Raw genomic sequence first — 18,854 nt, 5'->3', positions numbered from 1 at the left:
GATTAGAATAGTAGGGCTCAATGGTAGTGTATAGGTTCAAGATAATAGCTTACGATTCAACATAAACAGAAATTGCTGGAGAAACTCAACAGGTCTAGCAACACCTGTAGAGAGAGAGAAACAGTTTCAAGTCCAGTGATCTTCCTTCAGATCTGGAAGAAGGAACTAGTTCTAAAGAAGAGTCACTGGACTTGAAACGTTAACTCTGTTTTCTATCTACAGATGCTGCTAGACCTGCTGAGTTTCTCCAGCAAGTTCTGTTTGTGTTTCACATTTCCAGGATTTATAGTTCTTTGTTTTACCTTATGATTCAATCCGGTTTAAAATATTTCTCTGCCTTTGCCGTGATAAATGAAAGGTGCATTGTGGGAGGAGTCTTATAGGTCAGCAGATGGAGGAGACAAATTTCTGCTGCCAATATTAAGCATTCTTATTATTCCATGTGTGATTTCATAGCCAATCCTTTCCTTTTTATTTAAACATGGAAAAAGGAAGTTGTACCAATTTTGCTGAAATTCACCATTGTCACCCAATAGTTCCCATGGATAAGTGCATTGCCGAGTGTGGAACTGACTATAGCATCTATCACTGCAGTGGGCAACTGTGAGAATGCCACAATTAGCCTCCACAGGCTTGGGTCAGGCTTTGTTTATGATGTTCTACTCCGAAGACACTCTGCAACAATTTGGACTCAATAGCTGTGACTTGGACAGGTCATCTTACAATGACACCCATTGATCACAATCACAGCCAGAATCTGCATTCCCTGGGGAAGAATATGGGGTAACCGGGGAAGTGGAAGTGACTTTAGAGGGGAAAGATTTGTTAAACAATTTCCAATGGATGCTGCATCAAGAAATGTTGTACAAACCCATTTTTTCTTGAGTAATCTCCTGGATCAAACATATGCTCAACTGAAGTTCTTTATAACATTTTGTGGTAACTCTCAGCCTCAGTGACAGAACAAGTCACTCACAGAATTCCGCTGAGGGCACAGAGCAAATGAAACCTCACTAAGTAAACAAATCATCATAACTCAGGGTACCGCATCACTTGCTCTGATATTGGAAACAGCTTCCCTCACTAATCAATAGTCCTACATGAAACTCAGCTTTATAACAGCAAAAGAAATAGAAGGAATCGAGCATTCAGGCCCTCAAGCCTGCTCCACCAGTTGAATAACTCTACAATTTATCTTTGACCTCAACTCCCAGCCTATCTGCATAGCCTTTAGCATGCAAACATTTACCAATTTCAGCCTTGAAAATATTTAACAATTGAATACTCACAGCTCTTGAGATAGACAATTCCAAAGATTCACAAACCTCAGAGAAAACAAATTCTCATCATCTCAGTGCGAAACAATCTGACCCCTTGTCCTGGGAATGTGACCCCCGATTCTACACTGTCCAGCAGGGGGCAAACTACCTCTCAGCACCTCCCCTGCCAAACTTCTAAAGAATTTTATAGGTTTCAATTAGGTTACTTCCCGTTAATGTGGAGAGTAAAAACTCATTTTGCTCATTCTCTCTCTAAAAGGATAACTGTCATGCCAGGAATCAATATTTACAACATCCCATTTCTGTACCTTATCATTTTTGGAAATCTACTGTTCTTGGGTTAAGCATGCCTTAAATTCTAACCAAATGTCTCATACATCCATTTCTGTTTGTGAGGAGGAGGAGGTAAAAGTCATTGGAAGGATCTTTTCTCTTTCATTTGATTTCAACAGAATCCCATCTACTGGACCCTTTGACACAAAGATGGAGTTTCATTCTCAGAATGTGGTCATCACGGATGTTTCTGTTTTACGAGGCTGTCACAGAGGACAGTTAAAAGTCAATTGCATTGATGTGATTCGGAGTTACATATTGGCCAGAATAGGTAACAGCAGCAGCTGTTCTTCCCTAAACGACCAAAGGAACTGTTAGTTTTTTTTTGTTCCTAACAATCCAGTAGCCTCATGGTCACTGTTATCAACAAAAGCTATTTATTTCTAGATCTACCCTTCTTGAAGCACCAAGGTTCTTTTAAAAGCCAAGTTCAAGGTGCTCTGTAAAAATAAGTTGGTGATGTTGAAACTGACTGGGTGAAATGTTGCCAGAACAGACATGACAGACTGGACACTGAGCCGGTTAACATGGGAGGAGATACCATGCCAATCTAATCTTGGCTGCATTCACCAAATATTCATGTACACAGGAACTGCCATACAAAAGGGGCCTGCATCTATCTAGTTCAAATTCCTGATCGTCACATGATTGAGTGTAAGCAACAGCGCTATCAGGATCAATGAGTCTACAACAAACCCAACCTCAAATCCATCGGTGGGAGAGTTTCAGGAACAGATCAAAAATTATCTGTTCACCCCAAACCATGTTATACTCACCACCTGTTATGTCTCAAATAATTAGCACACTAGATCTTAACAGGATTATTGGACAGCAATTTGGTTAGAAGGTAGTTATTTTTAAGTAGAGGGCTAAAAGATGAGGACTAATTGCAGGGCACCTGCTTGATGGAGAATACTTGATTCAACACCAGCCTGGAGTCTGACACAGCTGTGCTGATTTACATGGTTGATGAGTACGGTTGATGGTGTATTGGTCTACCAGGTCTCTGGTATCTGGTTAGTGGGAAATGGGGAGACACAGAGTGAAAAAGTGAAGTTCGGAAAACCAACACATCCATCAAATAGGATCACTACCCCACCCCAAAGAAAACTGATACACACTAACAGAATGCCACTGTTAGAACAATATGCCTTGAGTCAAGCAATAGAGAGACCTGCAGGGAACAAAGGATTATTAAATACTGTCACTTTAAACACCGACACTTTCCTCTGTAAAATGAACGTCTTGAAGATCTGCTAGTGATCACTCCCCCAGCATCTTTCTAACAGGAAGCCAGATACATACAGACAGACTTGATGGCTTTCAACCCTGGAGAGCAAACCAATGTGCTTACCATTACAGTGGGGGGTTTATTTTCCCAGGGGTTGATTGTCCATGATTGGTTTCCCCTGCTGCTGTTGTACGCATGCCCCAGGGAAAGCTAGGAGGTTGTACAGTTATCTCCCTTGGTATAATTCTAAACTATACAACCTACTACCTCAGCCTGAATGCACACAGCAATTAGCCCATCGACTCCTGCATCAGAGGTTCGAAGAGAAGTCTTGTCGGGGTGGGTGACAAGAGGAGGGGGTGGCGAATCAAGGGTAGGGTGGGGCAGTGAGTGGGGAGGTATAGGTGAGAGTTGGGTAGGGATGAGTGGAGAAGTGGTGACATTAAAGGATGCAAGAGGATAGGTGAGAGGAGAAGGAGCACAAGGGGGATGGAAAGTGCAGTATCAGTCCGAAGTTTGGCTGTTTCTCTACATGACTATACTTTCTAAAGGGGTAGCTGGATGATGCAAACACACCTTGAGAAGAAGAAAAATGGAGAAATCCATAAACATGGCCTCAGTGTATTCAATTTTACAAATCCAGACAGTTGTACACCCAATGGCAGACACACACACACATTAGTTAGTACACAATAACAGCTAGGTTTTTTTAGTATTAATTTTAAGAAAAATTGATCTTGCAACACGCCTCTCAATGCCACTGATAGGAATACAGGACCACCCAAATAACAGCTTGCTTCAAATCTCCAGGATCCATGATTTGCTGATCTCCCCTCTCCTTTTCATTAACAATCTCAACTCAATTCCTGTCCTTCTTTCCACACCAAGAAAGGATCCATACAACTATGCTGTCTTCAGTGAAACTACACCTTTTACTGAACTGTCAAGAAGCTATAAATCTCAAGAGACATCATACTGTCAGGTGGGCTTGTTGTAGCAGTCTGTGCCTGGCCCCACATCTCCCCTGAAACACATGTCCCTTCCTACTTTCATGGTTAGTCCCTCGTGGGAATTCAAACAGATTTCATCCAAAGGCCTCAGAAAGTAAATCACTATTGGCTTTTGGGTCACTATTTCCAGAAGAGAGTAAAGGACTGGTTAAACAGTCAATTATTGTTAGGGAGTTCACTGCTGGAAGCTCAGCTGCATCACTGACTCACGGGTTAGGACTTTCACACTGCCAGCCCCACCCTGCTGTAAAAGAAGAAACTCAGGATTTAAATAAAAACTAAAAGAGTTGTGGATGCTGTAAATCAGAAACAAAAACAGAAGTTGCTGGGAAAGCATTAAATCAGAATTAACATTTTGGGCCTGGTGACCCTTCCTCAGAACTCGATTTAAAGTTAGCCTCTCTCAGCTTCAGTTACTGAGGAGGCTCTTGTGAAGCTCGGACACTAGCATGGACAGGTGGGATAACTGGCCTGTTCCAATCCTGTACAGTTTGATGCGATTATCATGTGGTCGTCACTCTGACTTGGGTCCTCTGCACATACAGTTTGGAAAAGAGGGCCTTCCACAACCCTCCCCTCCCCAGCCCCTGGTCTAAGCCTCACAACTGGGATGATCTGAGGCTGAGAATCACCACAAGATGTCTTTATATTCCCGAGTTGATCACTTATTGCTGAGGAGAAATCTTGTTGTTTTTTTACCATGTAGACACAGACCTATAGACACGAGCTTGTGGGATATGCAAAACACAAGTTCGGATCTACGGGTTAGTGGCAGCTGGCTTTGCAGTTTTAACATCTGTATGCATCTGGCTTCTCCCTCATTTCTTTTTATCTCCTTTCCCTTGGCGCTAATACCATCCATCCCGCACTCTTCCTCCCTCCTCTATTCCCCTTCTCTCGACACACCCAGGTTCACACCCATTGTGCAAATTGTGAACAGAGTCCAAAGCTCCCGAAGTAGAGATCGCCTTTCACTTTGGTTGCCATTTTAAATGAATTTGCAAAAAAGTCACTGCATCTTCTCAACTCAAAATCTGACCAAAGGGGGGGGCAAATTAAAAGCTTTTCCAAAACAATAATAAAAATAATATTAAAACCCAAAACACCAACACACTGCGATCTAGTTGCTGTATGTGCACATGTAGGGCCATCTGTTAGCTCTCAGTTTCAACTTCTGGCATTGGATGTTGTTGGCTCGTCAGGCTGTGTTCTGTCTTGCTAGGCCGCGTTCTGAAAATAGAAGGGAGAAAAATTAAGAAATGAAAAGGAGTTTTTAAAGATTACAAATGAAATACTTCACTACTAATACTTCCAAAATGCCTAATTCGGGACATTTAAACCAAACAGTGCTTCGTAAGTTCTTAAACGTTATGAAGAGTGTTTATCCAATCTTGTCCATCGAGTATTGGGCGTTTATCTGTATGTACTTTTAAATGTAAATAAAGTTTCTTGATTCAAATGACTGAAAATGAGATATAGCGACAGAATTGAGTGAAAAGTATGATCTCTCATTGAAAAAAGCACAACCATTATCCATCAGAAGAATTACTTGACTCAAATTCTGGAAGATTTCTTTTGTACCACAGCAGACTCCTTGGCTCGCTACCCAGGCGCCTTCTCCACGCCAAGCTTGGATACACAGCCTTTGTGTCTTGATTTCGCTCTCTCACTTTCATTCTTGTTTCTCCCCTAAACCTTTTCCTCCTGGAAAAAAGCAACAATGCCTTTGGACCAACTTTAAGTGTGGCTGACGGTCCAAGTCTTCCTCACACACGTTGCGGAATTCTGAAAAGAAACGGCAATGTGCAGTTGGACTGAGGCAGCTACCCACCCCCACCTCCCCCCCACTCCGCCCCCTTGCAAAAGGCAAGCACCCGATCCACGCACATTTTGCTAAAGGCTGAGGTGCAGGCCTCACCTTGCTGCTCGCTGTCTCTCTGTCACAGTGCAGAGAATGAAGAAAGGGAACACGATAAAGCTGATGCATTTATACAAAATCTACACACATCACAACAGGTTTGTGGGGGGAGACAGAGAGAGACAACAGTCCAAATGGAGCTGTATCCAAGCTCCCTTCCTCCCTGTGCCCGTTCCCCACACATTAGACACCACCATACTTTCGCTATCTGCTCTCCTCCTTCCACCCAACCTCCCAGCTCATTTTAAGATGCTTCGCTGTTTGTGACAATAGGGCCTACCTCAACATTGCGCAGTACCACCAACGTCGAAAACAGCGCTGCCAACACAAATGGTCCAAGCAGGGTTCGGGTAATTCCACAATTCCGGAAAAGCATACAGACAACACAGGCACAAGCAAAAGGGGGAGACTGCCTGCTTCCTGTCGTCCAAATAAAGGATCACCAAATAGAATTTTATCCTTCGCGAATGGAATCAGTTTCCCTCGCAATTAAATCTGCTGACTGCACAAGCCAGCTGTTTCCCCTTGCTAGCAAAAAAAATGGCGATTACTATTCTTTTGTTTCATCTGGGTGGGATTAGCAAGGAAATATTTGCGTTGATTTCCATCAACGAAAACAAACAACAAAAAAAAATGTTGGAAGAAAGCGTTGCAGCAGTTTTCAGACGGTGCATTTTTTGAATCGCGCCCCCCCATGCAATCTGATGCTGCCCCAACTAAGCAAAACTGGCATCATGCAGTGCCCGGGCACTGCGGATTCTTACTTAGTACAGCGACAGTACCATTTGGTTGATGAATAGCCATCAGCAGATAGGGGAAAGAGAAAGATTCACAGGCTCACAAGGAATTTGGAGAGGTAACACAGACTCTCACACACACAAAACAAAACTCGGCCTTTCAATCGTGATCAAACATCTAATTCCCAGAGCCAGAAAACTTTGAAGCAGCCTCTTTTGGTTTTCTTTTCTCTTTCTCTCTAAGCGTTAAATGGCAATTAAGGACGAAAGGGGTGGTAGGAAAGACAGAGGGAAAGAACGAGAATGAGAGAGAGAGAGAGAGAGAGAAAGAGCGCAAAGGGCTTAGCGTGGATCTTGGCACAATACACAAAGCCCGACAATGTGAATTTTAATATCAGATGGTACCCTGTGAATCTTGAATGCAAAGAGAAGACAAATCTGCTTTGAAATGCAGTTCCGGTGCCAAATAATTTTAACACTTTCGAGACAGAGGCACAGGTCAGGAAAGCAACAGAAAGCGAAGGAGGATTACAGACGGCTGTCTATGTAGATGTCTGCATCCTGGCAAAGACAAGCAATATGGAGTAACGTTGGCACTGAAGAGCATTAACAGTTGCCTGGCTTTGCACACATTACCCCTTGCTACTTTTCCATTCAAAGTGGATCGCTTCCCTCAAGGCTAATAACTTGAGAGCCACATTATGTCAAAATAACTATTTTCATTTGACAATACGGGAGGGGTGGTGGGAGGTGTAAGGAGAGGGGGGGGGAAGCGACAGAGGGAAGGAGAATGTTCACGAGAGACAGATGCCAAGAAGAAGAAAAAGAACCAAAAAGAGACCATTGTGTCTGTGGTAGTGTTCTCTTTAACTCACCAGGAACGTCCGAAAATTCCCGATCATTGGTTTTTTTTAAACTTTGTGGAGACGGGCGAGGAGCTGGGATATTTTAAGAAGAAGGGTCTAGAATTCATTCACTGCTTTGTCCACATGCGGTTGATGAGAATAGATAAAAGGAGGCGACTTTTAATTTTCAGAAACAGTTTACAAAATGAAATGCTGAGATTAGTGAATTTATAACTGGAGAAAATAATGTCGAACTTTTAACAAATGTGAATAAACTTATGGCCTTCCAATCCTGCGTCTACCCGTTTACCCTGAACACACCTAAAAACAAACCCCTAAAAAGCCGTCTAGAGTGCTTGAACTGTTGTTCTGGTTTCTGCTTTAACAGAGCATCAAGAGGCAACATCTGTTTGTAAAATCGCCAACACTGAGCCTTTCAATTTTTTTTGGCATGCTTTTTAGAAGCAGAGAGCCATGACAGAGAGGAGAGAGTATTTACAAGCAGCCTGATTGCAGCACACCGCCTCTTACAATCCCAATTTTTTTCTTTCCCTCTGTTGATCGGGTTTGAAATGTGGCTTCTCCGTACGTGTGAACAGCTGGATTGGAGGTAGTGTTCCAACATACCTTACCCAGGAAGGACAAGGCAACTCCTGAAGGAGCCTTTTCTCCCCCTCTCTCTCGCGAAACCAATGACTAATTTTTGTGTGTATATATGTATGTGTGGGTGCGTGCGTCAAGTGGGGGCTGGAGGGGGGGTTGTGCAGAACAAGAAACAAGAAGGTGCAATGAAGAGAGAAATGAGAGGAAAGGGGAAAAATGGGTAGAGAGAGAGAGAAAAATATGAAAAGTGGAGAGATTAACAGAGAAAAGATGGAAAGAGTGACACAGAGAGAAAAATTAAGGGAGTGGACATGAGAGAGAGAAGACAAACAAGAGAAGGAAAAAGACAAAAATGCATGTGAGATAGAGAAAACATTCAGAAAAAATGAGACAGAGAGAGCACACAGTCATTTGACTACTGCTCATAACTGCAATACAGCGAGTGTCAATTATTTTAAAAAATTGGACGAACATAATTCTTTCAAAAGAAAAGAGGAATATTGCTGATAATAACATCAAATATTCTGGTCAAGTGAATATACAGTTTTAATCTGTCCTCACAAAAAAAATCAAACGCATACAGAATAACTAGGCATGTTACTATGGAGACTTGTGTAAACTCTTGAGTATAGGCATGAATCTTGGCCTTTCCCCCATATCCCATCTTGCATTCTGCTCACGGATTACTGCGGCAGTCTTACACCAATCATGGACATTAATCTCGAGCTTCAAATGTGCTGACTGGGAATGAAGCAGCTAGGGATCATTTTTCAAACTGAAAACCTAATTTGCAGCATCAGTCACTCACTCACTCACACACACACACACCATCACATAGAGACACAAAGAAAGAGAATCAAAAATAAGCCACTGCTTGAGAAAAGGAGGTTTCACACTGCAGAAGACTGCTTTCACAATCCCTCTTATCCACCCCCTCAGCTCCCCGCCTTCCCCTCCCCTCTCTGTCGTCTCGATCGTTTGATCAACCATGTAATCATGCTGCCCAGCACTCCATGTCTGGTGCCAGGCAATTGAGATGCCTGAAGAGCCACCAGCCATTGTACAGCAGTACAGGACCCATTAATGCCAGGGGACAATGAACTGTCTAGACCCTCATGGCCTTGAAGATACCAAGATATCTAAGGGGATAGCAGCCAAATGAAACACCAAGCAGCAGGAGTAACTCCTTAGTTAGGACCTCCTTTGCAAACAGATAGGCAGAAACATGACATTTTAGAACTAATCGCTCTGCTGCAGTCTTCCAATGCCCACTGTGCAGTATAATTAACGCAAGGCATTAACATGTACAGATAGCCAATTAAACTCTGCAGAGATTATTTGTGACGAAGCAATGTATTAGAACGAGTGTCACTGTCTTGTATAGGTACATTTGAGGATGGAGTGTTGCCTCCAAAATACTGGAGCATTTACAGTTGATGGAAACAAAAGAACGTGACCTCTCTCTCCTTCAGAAACCTCTCCGAGGTGGCTGAATTTACAGGAATACAATTATTCATCTTATTTCAAAAGTCATTCTGAACCTGTCTGCCCTTCACCACCTCCGTATATTAAATTGATTTGCAATGGTTCAAGAAGTCAGCTCACCATCACCTTCTGAAGGGCAATAAGGGATGGTCATCAAATGCCAGCAACACCTACATTCAAACGCAAAACAAAATTATGTCTCTGTCCCCACACAAACACATCTTAATGTTAAACCTTCAGTCTGTGAGAGTGGCCTTAAAGCTCAGACTCCGGTATCTTGATGCAGTGCCGATTGCCTGAAATGGGTTAAACATGAGAGAAAGAGAGAGAGAGAGAGAGAGAAAAAAAAGTTGTCTGGAGCCAATCTTTTCCCTTCTGTGATTTAACAGTGAACAGCGCAGGGCAGGCTGGCTGCGTAGCAACCTGAGACTGGCAGACAGCCAACTTATTTCACCAGCAATTGATCGTGGCTCCTAGCCATCATAGCGAGGCCTCAAAAACCAGTACCATCATGCATCTGATATTCACAGCCTGGCGTCCTGCCAAAGATAAATCCTCTATTAAACAGAGAGAGAGGTGGAGAAAGAGAGAGAGAAGACATAAAGCTGCTAAATGCTGATTTAAAATAAAAGATAATACCTGGCCAAAACAGCATCGAGGTTGTCTGTGCTTTATATTTGGACAGTATATATTTTTCAGTTGTCACGTTGATTCACATGACTTCAGTCTTTTCTGTATGTGCCCTAGACTAAGCAGTGGACTACGCACTGCTAGGCACTGTTTCCTAACCTTAGTGTAACTCTCTCCTCCTCCTCTCTCTGACTGCAGCCCTTCCATGAGCCAGAGGAAATGGGGTGCTGAGTGCAAAGACTGATCATCAACAGTGCGGAGTAAACTCTGAACTTTGTTCCTTGTTCATTAAACAGATTTCTGAAGCTATAATTAGTACCTCAGTTATTTCTCTGATTGGAGCCTGATGCCAAGTGTTATTTAAGATCCAGCTTTGCCAACACATCCCATTGAGCCGGTGTGAATTCAGGAGATCAATCTCCTGTCAAGTAATTAGATATACAATTAACTTGCTCAGTGAAGACAATTTTCCTGACCAGCATTCTTCTCCAAGAGACTATAATCTTGTGAGCAAACTTACCAATTCTAACATTCTGTTTCTCCCTGTGCAGATCATATTTTAGCCAATCATATTGTTATACAAACTACTTCCTTTCTAACAGTGGTTTGAAGAGATACAGCTTCCAAGGGTAAATAATTCGATATTACACTAACATTATTTCTTCCCAAGCACAAAGAGAATTGAGACTAATCATTCCATTGACTTACAACTTCTTGGGAATGACACTGGGACAAAACGTTCCCTCTCCCGGATGCAGAGGAATTTATCAACTATTTCTGTGTAGATTGCCAATTTAGGTATCCACACGGCTCAGAACTTACATTTGTATATTTCCCATGATCAAGAAAGAACAGACTTTTAATTGTACATCTGGGTGAGTGTGAGCTCAATGAGTGTGAATTCGGTGTGAGTGTGAGCTCAGCTTGAGAGTCAGCGTGGACGCAATGCAAGTATGAGCTGGGTGTGAACATGAGGCTTTGAGTCTAAGAGGGTGTAAGTCTGGGCTCAGATTGAGCTCCTTTTGCATGTGAGTTGGATGCAAATGTGAACAGAGAATGGGTGAGAGTGTGAGCTGGTGCAAGTGCATATGTGTAAGTTCGGTGTAGGTGTGAGTGTGAGCTGGGTGTGTGTATGGGCTGAGCATGAGCTGGATTTGTATATGGGCTGAATGTGAGCTGGGTAGGGTGTGAGCTGGGTGTGCATGTGAACTGGATGTTAGCTGGGTGCAAGTGTGAGCTGGGTGTGTATATGGGCTGAGTGTGAGCTGGGTGTGAGAATGGGCTGAGTGTGAGCTGGGTAGGGTGAGAGCTGGGTGTGTGTGTGAGCTGGATGTTAGCTGGGTGCAAGTATGAGCTAGGTATGTGTATGAGTTCTTTTTTGTTCTTTTTTTTCCTGAGTGAGCACTTTGTGAAGATTGGACTTTATGTTTCATTTTTCTTTCTCTATCTCTCCCAAAGTCTACAGATGCCTGGAGTTTTGAAGACAGACAAGCCGAAGGATCTTCAAATGGTAAAAAAAAATTGTGACTGAGGCATTAAGCAGCGGGAAGGTAACTAACTACAAATAAAACATTCGACAGGATTCCTGCTCTGGATTGAGTCCAGTAACTCATGCAAAATTTCCAAAATACAACATTTCCCACCTAAAGGGCTGTAGGAAGAAGTGGTATACGCTAACCTTCTCATCTCTGAACTCTCCTTCAATCACATACCTTTGTGACATTGGTTCAACCTTCAGCATTGCTGGGTCAAACTCCTGGACCTTGCTATCTAACTTCACTGTGGGAGAATTTCTACCATAAAGATGGCAATGGTCCAGGAAATTTGGTCACTGATTCAGGGAAGTAGGGATTAGCAATAATTGTTAACCTGAAACGCAATACTCAAATCACGACTCTGTGAAAGTTAGTAACTTCAGGGGAGAGCAGGACAAGCAACAAACAAATAAAATTGAGTATCTATTGATGCATTGGGACAAAGTCACATTTGCAATAACTGAAAATACAAGAACTGTGGACAGAATTTCATGTGTAGGTGGATAGCCATAAAGAGTCCAAGGCATCTCTCTCCATTATAGAGAGAATTGGTTATATTTCACTTGAGAGACACCACTTCAGAAGCATGGAATAAAGTAGGAGATAGATGTAAAAGATCTCTCTGTTCTACTGTTAGAGGTATCCAAGCCAAGATTAATCCCTCAACTCACATCACTCAAACAGTCTATCTGGTCATTATCGCATTGCTGTTTGTGAACTTGCTGTGCAGCTATTGGCTGCTGATTTCTGATAATTTCAATGAACAACATTGGTTCTGAGATACTTGAGGTCATTAAAGATGCTACAGAAACAAGTCTTCTACAAACAGATGCAGATTAAAGCAGTGACCGAGTGCAACTTAAATAATTTAATTTATGCATAAGAGGCTGTGATAGGAATTTCTTCATTATTAATGCAATGTGCAAATATTCCACGGAACTATTTATTTATGCATTGCAAAGACAGGAAGACTGACTTACCTTTATCTAGACTTGTAGGATATAGCAGTCCATCAATACTTCACCACAAATTTCAACTTAAGTGGGATTTGAACCAACAACTTTCTAATTGTCTCACAATCATATGACAACTGACACTGTGGGATGTGCAATAACAGTGCAGGGGAGAGTTATGAAAGGAGCCAGGGATATCCTTTAGTATTCCGAACACTCAGGATCTCAAGATTTCTTACTTGTTTCCAATTCAAATACTGAATCTCAAAATCGATCAACTGCCCCTAGAAACAGTGCCACAGAAGGAAGGGATTATTTGTAATGCAGCCCCAGGAATAATTGTAGGATGGATACCCTCCTATGACACTACCAGCCAGCTGCTCTTTCCGATGACTCAAAGTTTATTGCACTGAAGAATTCTCTGAAAAGCCCACGATGGATTATAGTTTGATCTTTCACGGGTAGTGCATGACTGAAGGGACTAAAGGATGAAAGGAGTAAGAGAGCAATCAGGATTTCTTATAGCGCTTTCCTGGATTAAACTCCTCGTGGATAAAACTTAGTCTTTGGTGTATCTAATCTTTGGGCAAAATGAAGTCCAATTCTGGGAAAATACAACTTGTGTTTCTAGAGTGGCTTTCATGATATCAGCCATCCCAAAGTGTTCTACAACCAAATATGTGTTTTTGAAATGTAGTCATTGCGTTAATGTAAGTGATACAACATTCAGTGTGCACACAGCAAGTTCTCGCAATGGCGCTGTAACAATGACTAGGTAATTGGTTTCAATAATGTTGACTGGGGAAATTTTAGCTAGCTGAGTGAGGAGGAGCCCATCGGTCTTCTTCAGAATATTGCCACGTGATTTTGTTACACTTATGAGAGGGTGGATGAGGCCTTTGTTTAATGCCTCATTGAGAAAGTGGCATCGCTGCCAGGGAAGAATTCAAGGATTGCACATTTAGGATGGCGGTCCCCGATTGGGACTTGAACTCACAACCTGCTGAATCAGGAAAAGAGTGCTTCCTGCTCTGAGCCACAGCTGACAACTCATCAAGGAGCAATATTCTGCATTCAAATGGCACCTGGAAGGACGTTCAGCCTGAATTGGGTTTGACAAAATTACAGCTAACTCCTACCGGCCATATAAGGCAAACATAAACTCCATTGCATTCATAACATGAAAGGCCTATGACCTCTTTTCAAGCCTCTTAGCTGAACTTGGAGGGGATGGGAGTGCAGAGCAGGAGCCAAGAATCTCCTAATCCTAAGGATTGTTCAATAGCAGCTAAAGGCCTAAGGAAAGAAGCCCAGAGCACCCTCAGTCCCTCGGTGAACTGCAGGTGCAATGTCCAGTGACAGGTCCACTTCCAGAAACATATCTGGTGAAAATCAAAAATATCTGTTGAGTGTGCAGAATTGTAAACCTTTACAGCAGGGAATGTGGCCATTCTGTCAGCCATGCTAGTGGCAACTCGTTAGCAAGCTGTCCAGTTTCGTCCATGCCCCAGCTTTTCCCCTTTACCCTGAATGTGAGTATCCTGTTGTGCTTGTATCCCGGCGCTTGTGGGGTGTTCCCTTGGAGATTGATTTCACCGTCTTTTCAGGGAGCCGTTCCAGAGTATAATAACCTTCTGTCCCGAACCACTCCACCATAATACAGCTGTTCCATTAATAAATAACTTACAACTCCCCACCTGCACTTTGCAGCATCATGTACCCTGAAGAATCAGAGAAATGTGAAGCACAGAGAAGGTCATTTGGTTCATGAGCCTGATCATAGAAAGAGCTATTCAATTCAACCTGATCTCCCGCCCCCTTCCTGATAGCCTTCAAATTCTTTCCCTCTTGCATGGTAATAGAGTTTAATACATGGAATAATGGGTAAAAGAATGAAAGTAGGTACATTGGTGGCAGAGTGCCAGCTTTCTCCATGTTTTCTCCCCAACTTCAGAATTGCAGCTTCAAGTTTCTTCAGCTCAAAATGGTACACTGAGTTGCTATCAAATTAATCTGAAAATTTAGCTGCAGCTCACTTAGTAAGATTATATATCCTTTTTGATACATTAACTGGGAAACTTAATTTAGGCTGTTGCTTCAGGAATAGTCATGCCATGTTTTTTTTCAAAGTGATATGTAAACAGAGCACGTTTCTCCTGGTCAAACTCTTGGGTAAATCCAATCTCGAGTGCTGGACGTTGCTGGCTAGTCTATTTATTGTGCATCCCTAAATGCCCCACACCAGGTGATGGTGAATCACTGCAGCCCACATAGTATAAGTGCACTCAGTGTGGCTACAGAATTCCATAATTTTCAGCCAGTGGGAATAAGGGAATAATGATATGGCTCAAAGTCTGATGTTGCATGGATTGGAGGGTGCTTGTTGGTGGTGAATTTTGCACATGCCTGCTCTCCTCAGTGTCCCAGGTGGTAAGGGTCATGGGTTTGGAAGGTGCTGCTGAAGAAGCCTTGGTGAGTTGCTGCTGTGCATGCTGGAGAAATCAGGAAGTAATACAGTCACAATACAGTTCCATCATCAAACCAGTGGAAAGGCCAGGGGCATGGCTTTGAGTAATTCTCAGCACAAATTGCTAGTTTAGTGGGAAGACTAAATATTAAGACTTGGCAGCAGAACACAATCAGTGTCCAAACTGATTTCTTCAAGAAACAATATCTTCCAATCCAAATTCTCCAAATGGTTAAGCTAATATTATTTTCATTAAAAAGCTGAGCTGTGCTCATCCCCACCCCATCCTGAACTCACCAAACGTCTGCAAACAGTAGCTCCAGAACCATCCAACCAGACAGCGCAGAAGGAAGCCATTTGACCACTGTGTCCATGCCAACTCTTTGAATATTGATCAATTATTCCCATTCACCTGCTCTTTCCCCATTGCCCTGGAAGAGCATAAGATGTAGGAGAAGGAGCAAGTCATATTCAGTGACCCAGCTTCCACTGTTCTCTGCGACAGATAGTTCCAAAGATTCACGACCCCCTTAGAGAATAATTTCTTCCACATCTACATCTTAAATAGGAGCCCCTTTACTGTGAAACTGCTAACCTTTCCCCTTCACATATTAATTCTTGATTTCCCTTCTGGAAGTGCGCATTGAAAGTGCAGCATGCTCCACACCTCAACAACTCATTGCATTTTTAAAAAAGATTGTGGAAACAATTTCTCCTTATTTACTCATTCTGAGTAGTTCTTGAAATTTCCTCTTTACCGTCTGCTGTAAGGAGAACTATCTCAGCTTCTCCTGACTCTCCACAGAATCACAGTCCTTTATTTCCAATATCCTTTTTTAAATTCATTCACGGGATGAGGATGTCGCTGTCTAGGCCAGCATTTATTGCCATCCCTAATTGTCCAGAATTGAGAGTCAACCACATTGCTGTGGGTCTGGGGTCACATGTAGGCCAGACCAGTTAAGGATGGCAGTTTCCTTCCCTATTAAAATATTAGTGGACCAGATGGGATTTTCCAATAATCACCAATGGATTCTTGGTTATCATTAGATTCTTAATTCTAGTTTTTTATTGAATTCAAATTCCAACTGGTTCCCCAGAACACTATCTGGGTGTCTGGGTTAACAGTCCAGTGATAGTAACACTAGGCCATTGTCTCCTCAATCTTACTGGCCACAGTCAATTTGTCCAGTTGAAAGTGACCACAGGAGCTCAATTAGTTTCTGATGAGGATGTTGTGGAAATTGAATGATGTGCTGAAAACTTGACTTTTTTGTGGGGGTGTTTGACAGAACTGACAATGTTGCCAGACCAGACCATTTCAGAAGGCAGAGGCAGTCTGCTGTGCTGTGTGTCTGGAGACGAACGTAGGTTAGATCAAGTGAGCATAGCAGATTTCCTTCTCTAAAAAGACATTCGTTCAGTCTTCTGAATTCCCAGGCCACTAACATTATCATTTTTTACAGTTAACATTAGGCAGCTGATTATTCACTGCAAGACAGAGGTGGAGTCTCACTACACAATTCCTGTCAGCTACAGACACCATTTGAGCAGACATTTCACAGCTTCAGAGGTTCTAAGCTCTTCAGCTCCCCCCTTAAATTCTCAGCCTTGTTCTATCACCTTTGCTTTAAGTGGTTCCTTGAAACTTTCCTCTCTGATCAAGTATTTGGTCACCTGTTGCATTATCTTCCTGTCTGACCAAGTGATTTTATTCCTTTCTGATTTTATTCCTGTGAAGCATCATGAAGATGGTGAACTGTGTCAAAGGTGTCATAAAAATGCAAACTGACATTGTTGTTACATAACCTTTTCTGAAATGCAAATTTAGCTCATCTTCAAATTGCACACGCCTACACACACCCACACATTTGTATATACACATACACACAACCCTGCCAAGTGCTCATACCCACACCTACAGATTCGTACATACACTCGTACATATACACCCACATAGAATCATAGAATATCTACAGTGTGGAAGGACATTCCACCCATCAGGTCCACACAGACCCACCCCATCCCTTTAACCCTGCACTTTCCATGTTTTATCCTCCTAGCCTGCACATCCCTGGACACTATGGACAATTTATCATGGCCTATCTGCCTGACCCGCACACCTTTGGACTGAGGGAGGAAACCGATGTAGCCACAGGGAAAATAAATATACTAACTCCATACAGACAGTCACTTGAGGCTGGAATCGAACCCGGGTTCCTGGCGCTGTGAGGCAACAGTGCTAATCACTGAGCCACCATGTTGCCCCTTTGTATTCTGGAAGAAAAAGCAACAACATGTTCATGAATATAAACAAAAACAAACACACACACACACAAACGAAAAGCTCAGCGATATTTCCCACTTGGTTCCCAGTTCATTCCCAAATCCAGAAATGAAATAATTGCATGACAGAATAAATGTGTCAAAGTTCACATCAATGCTGTACACATTGACAATTTATGTACATCAAGACTGCCTGGAATAGTCCAGGGTGTATTCACTGATTCAGAACATGAGGGTCTCATTTTAAAGGCTGTGCAGCCCAAGTGATGGTCAGACATCACAAGACAGAGGGTTGGGGTCCTTTATTTTCTGATGCCTTTAGTGGGTCCTTTATGAAGTTAGTTTGAGGACGATTGTTGATTCAGTTCTCAGTTGGTGTCAGCCTTTTGGTACAAAAGACTGCTCTGAATTTGTACTTAAATTAGTGCCATTGGCTAGTTAGTGTAAGATATGGCTCATTGGTGCAATAGATGTTGCTCTTAGTGTCATTGAGTCGTACAGCACAGAAACAGACCCATTGGTCCAACTTGTCCATGCTGACCAGGTATCCCAAACGTAACTAATCCCATTTGCCTGCATTTGGCCCAAATCACTCTAAACCCTTCCAATCTATGAACCAGTCCAATTGTCTTTCCAATGTTGTAACTGGACGTGCCTTTACTACTTCTTCTGTCTCCATTCATGCCCCATCTTTTGCATGAAAATGGTGCCCCTCAGGTCTGTTTTAAAACTTAACATCTCAACTTATGGGTTGGACCAGGTCAGAGTAGAGGGCATTGAATGTATCTCACTAGTCCTGGGCAAAGGAAACAGGACTGCTCTGATCCCCAGCACCGACTTTGATGAAGGGACAGATTCCTCCAAATGCACCCAGTCCATTTTCAGTCACTTCTCCTCATTCAAAGAGTGCATTCAAACACACACTTACTCATATGCTCCACACACACAAATACTCTCTTCTTCACACTAAAGCAATTCTTTATAAGGAGGTTTCGATCTGGCCTCTCTACTATCTTTACATAGCAGCATTTCCTGTCCCATAATAGTGACTCAGGATAGATTCATGCAGTTTTCATGCTCCTTCTATTATTTACAGTACTGCATTGACCAGGTCACAGTATATTAACCAGATAGTAAATGAGTACTCTGTGTACAGGAATGGACTGAGTGTTGAGCATAGCTGGAATGATGCCACATATCAATTGAATTCCATTCACTCTGCTGTACCTTGTAGAAGACAATCTGATAAGCACCAAAAATGTGCTTTTCAGTAAAGCTTTCTGTAATGCAAGACCAACAAGTAAATGTATGGGCCTGGTTTAGAACATTTTTTTTTAGCTGAAAATGTGTTGCTGGAAAAGCGCAGCAGGTCAGGCAGCATCCAAGGAACAGGAGAATCGACGTTTCGGGCATAAGCCCTTCTTCAGGAATGAGGAAAGTGTGTCCAGCAGGCTAAGATAAAAGGTAGGGAGGAGGGACTTGGGAAATGCGATAGGTGGAGGGAGGTCAAGGTGAGGGTGATAGGCCGGAGGGGGGTGGGG

At 42.6% G+C, this 18,854-nt stretch overlaps 1 long non-coding RNA gene across 3 annotated transcripts in view; it reads right to left on the bottom strand.

Annotated features, from left to right (window-relative positions):
* Window positions 1-261: 261 nt before the first annotated feature.
* Window positions 262-18,854, bottom strand: part of LOC122540575 — a 228,468-nt gene continuing 209,875 nt past the window's right edge. For all 3 annotated transcript variants that reach the window (XR_006309353.1, XR_006309352.1, XR_006309354.1), the window contains one exon: window positions 262-5,084. This is a non-coding gene — a long non-coding RNA (uncharacterized LOC122540575). The remainder of the gene's footprint in view (window positions 5,085-18,854) is intronic.

This window comes from Chiloscyllium plagiosum, chromosome 35 (assembly GCF_004010195.1).
Source record: "Chiloscyllium plagiosum isolate BGI_BamShark_2017 chromosome 35, ASM401019v2, whole genome shotgun sequence".
In the NCBI taxonomy this organism is placed as follows: Eukaryota; Metazoa; Chordata; class Chondrichthyes; order Orectolobiformes; family Hemiscylliidae; genus Chiloscyllium; species Chiloscyllium plagiosum.
This window is presented reverse-complemented; position numbering and strand designations above follow the sequence as displayed.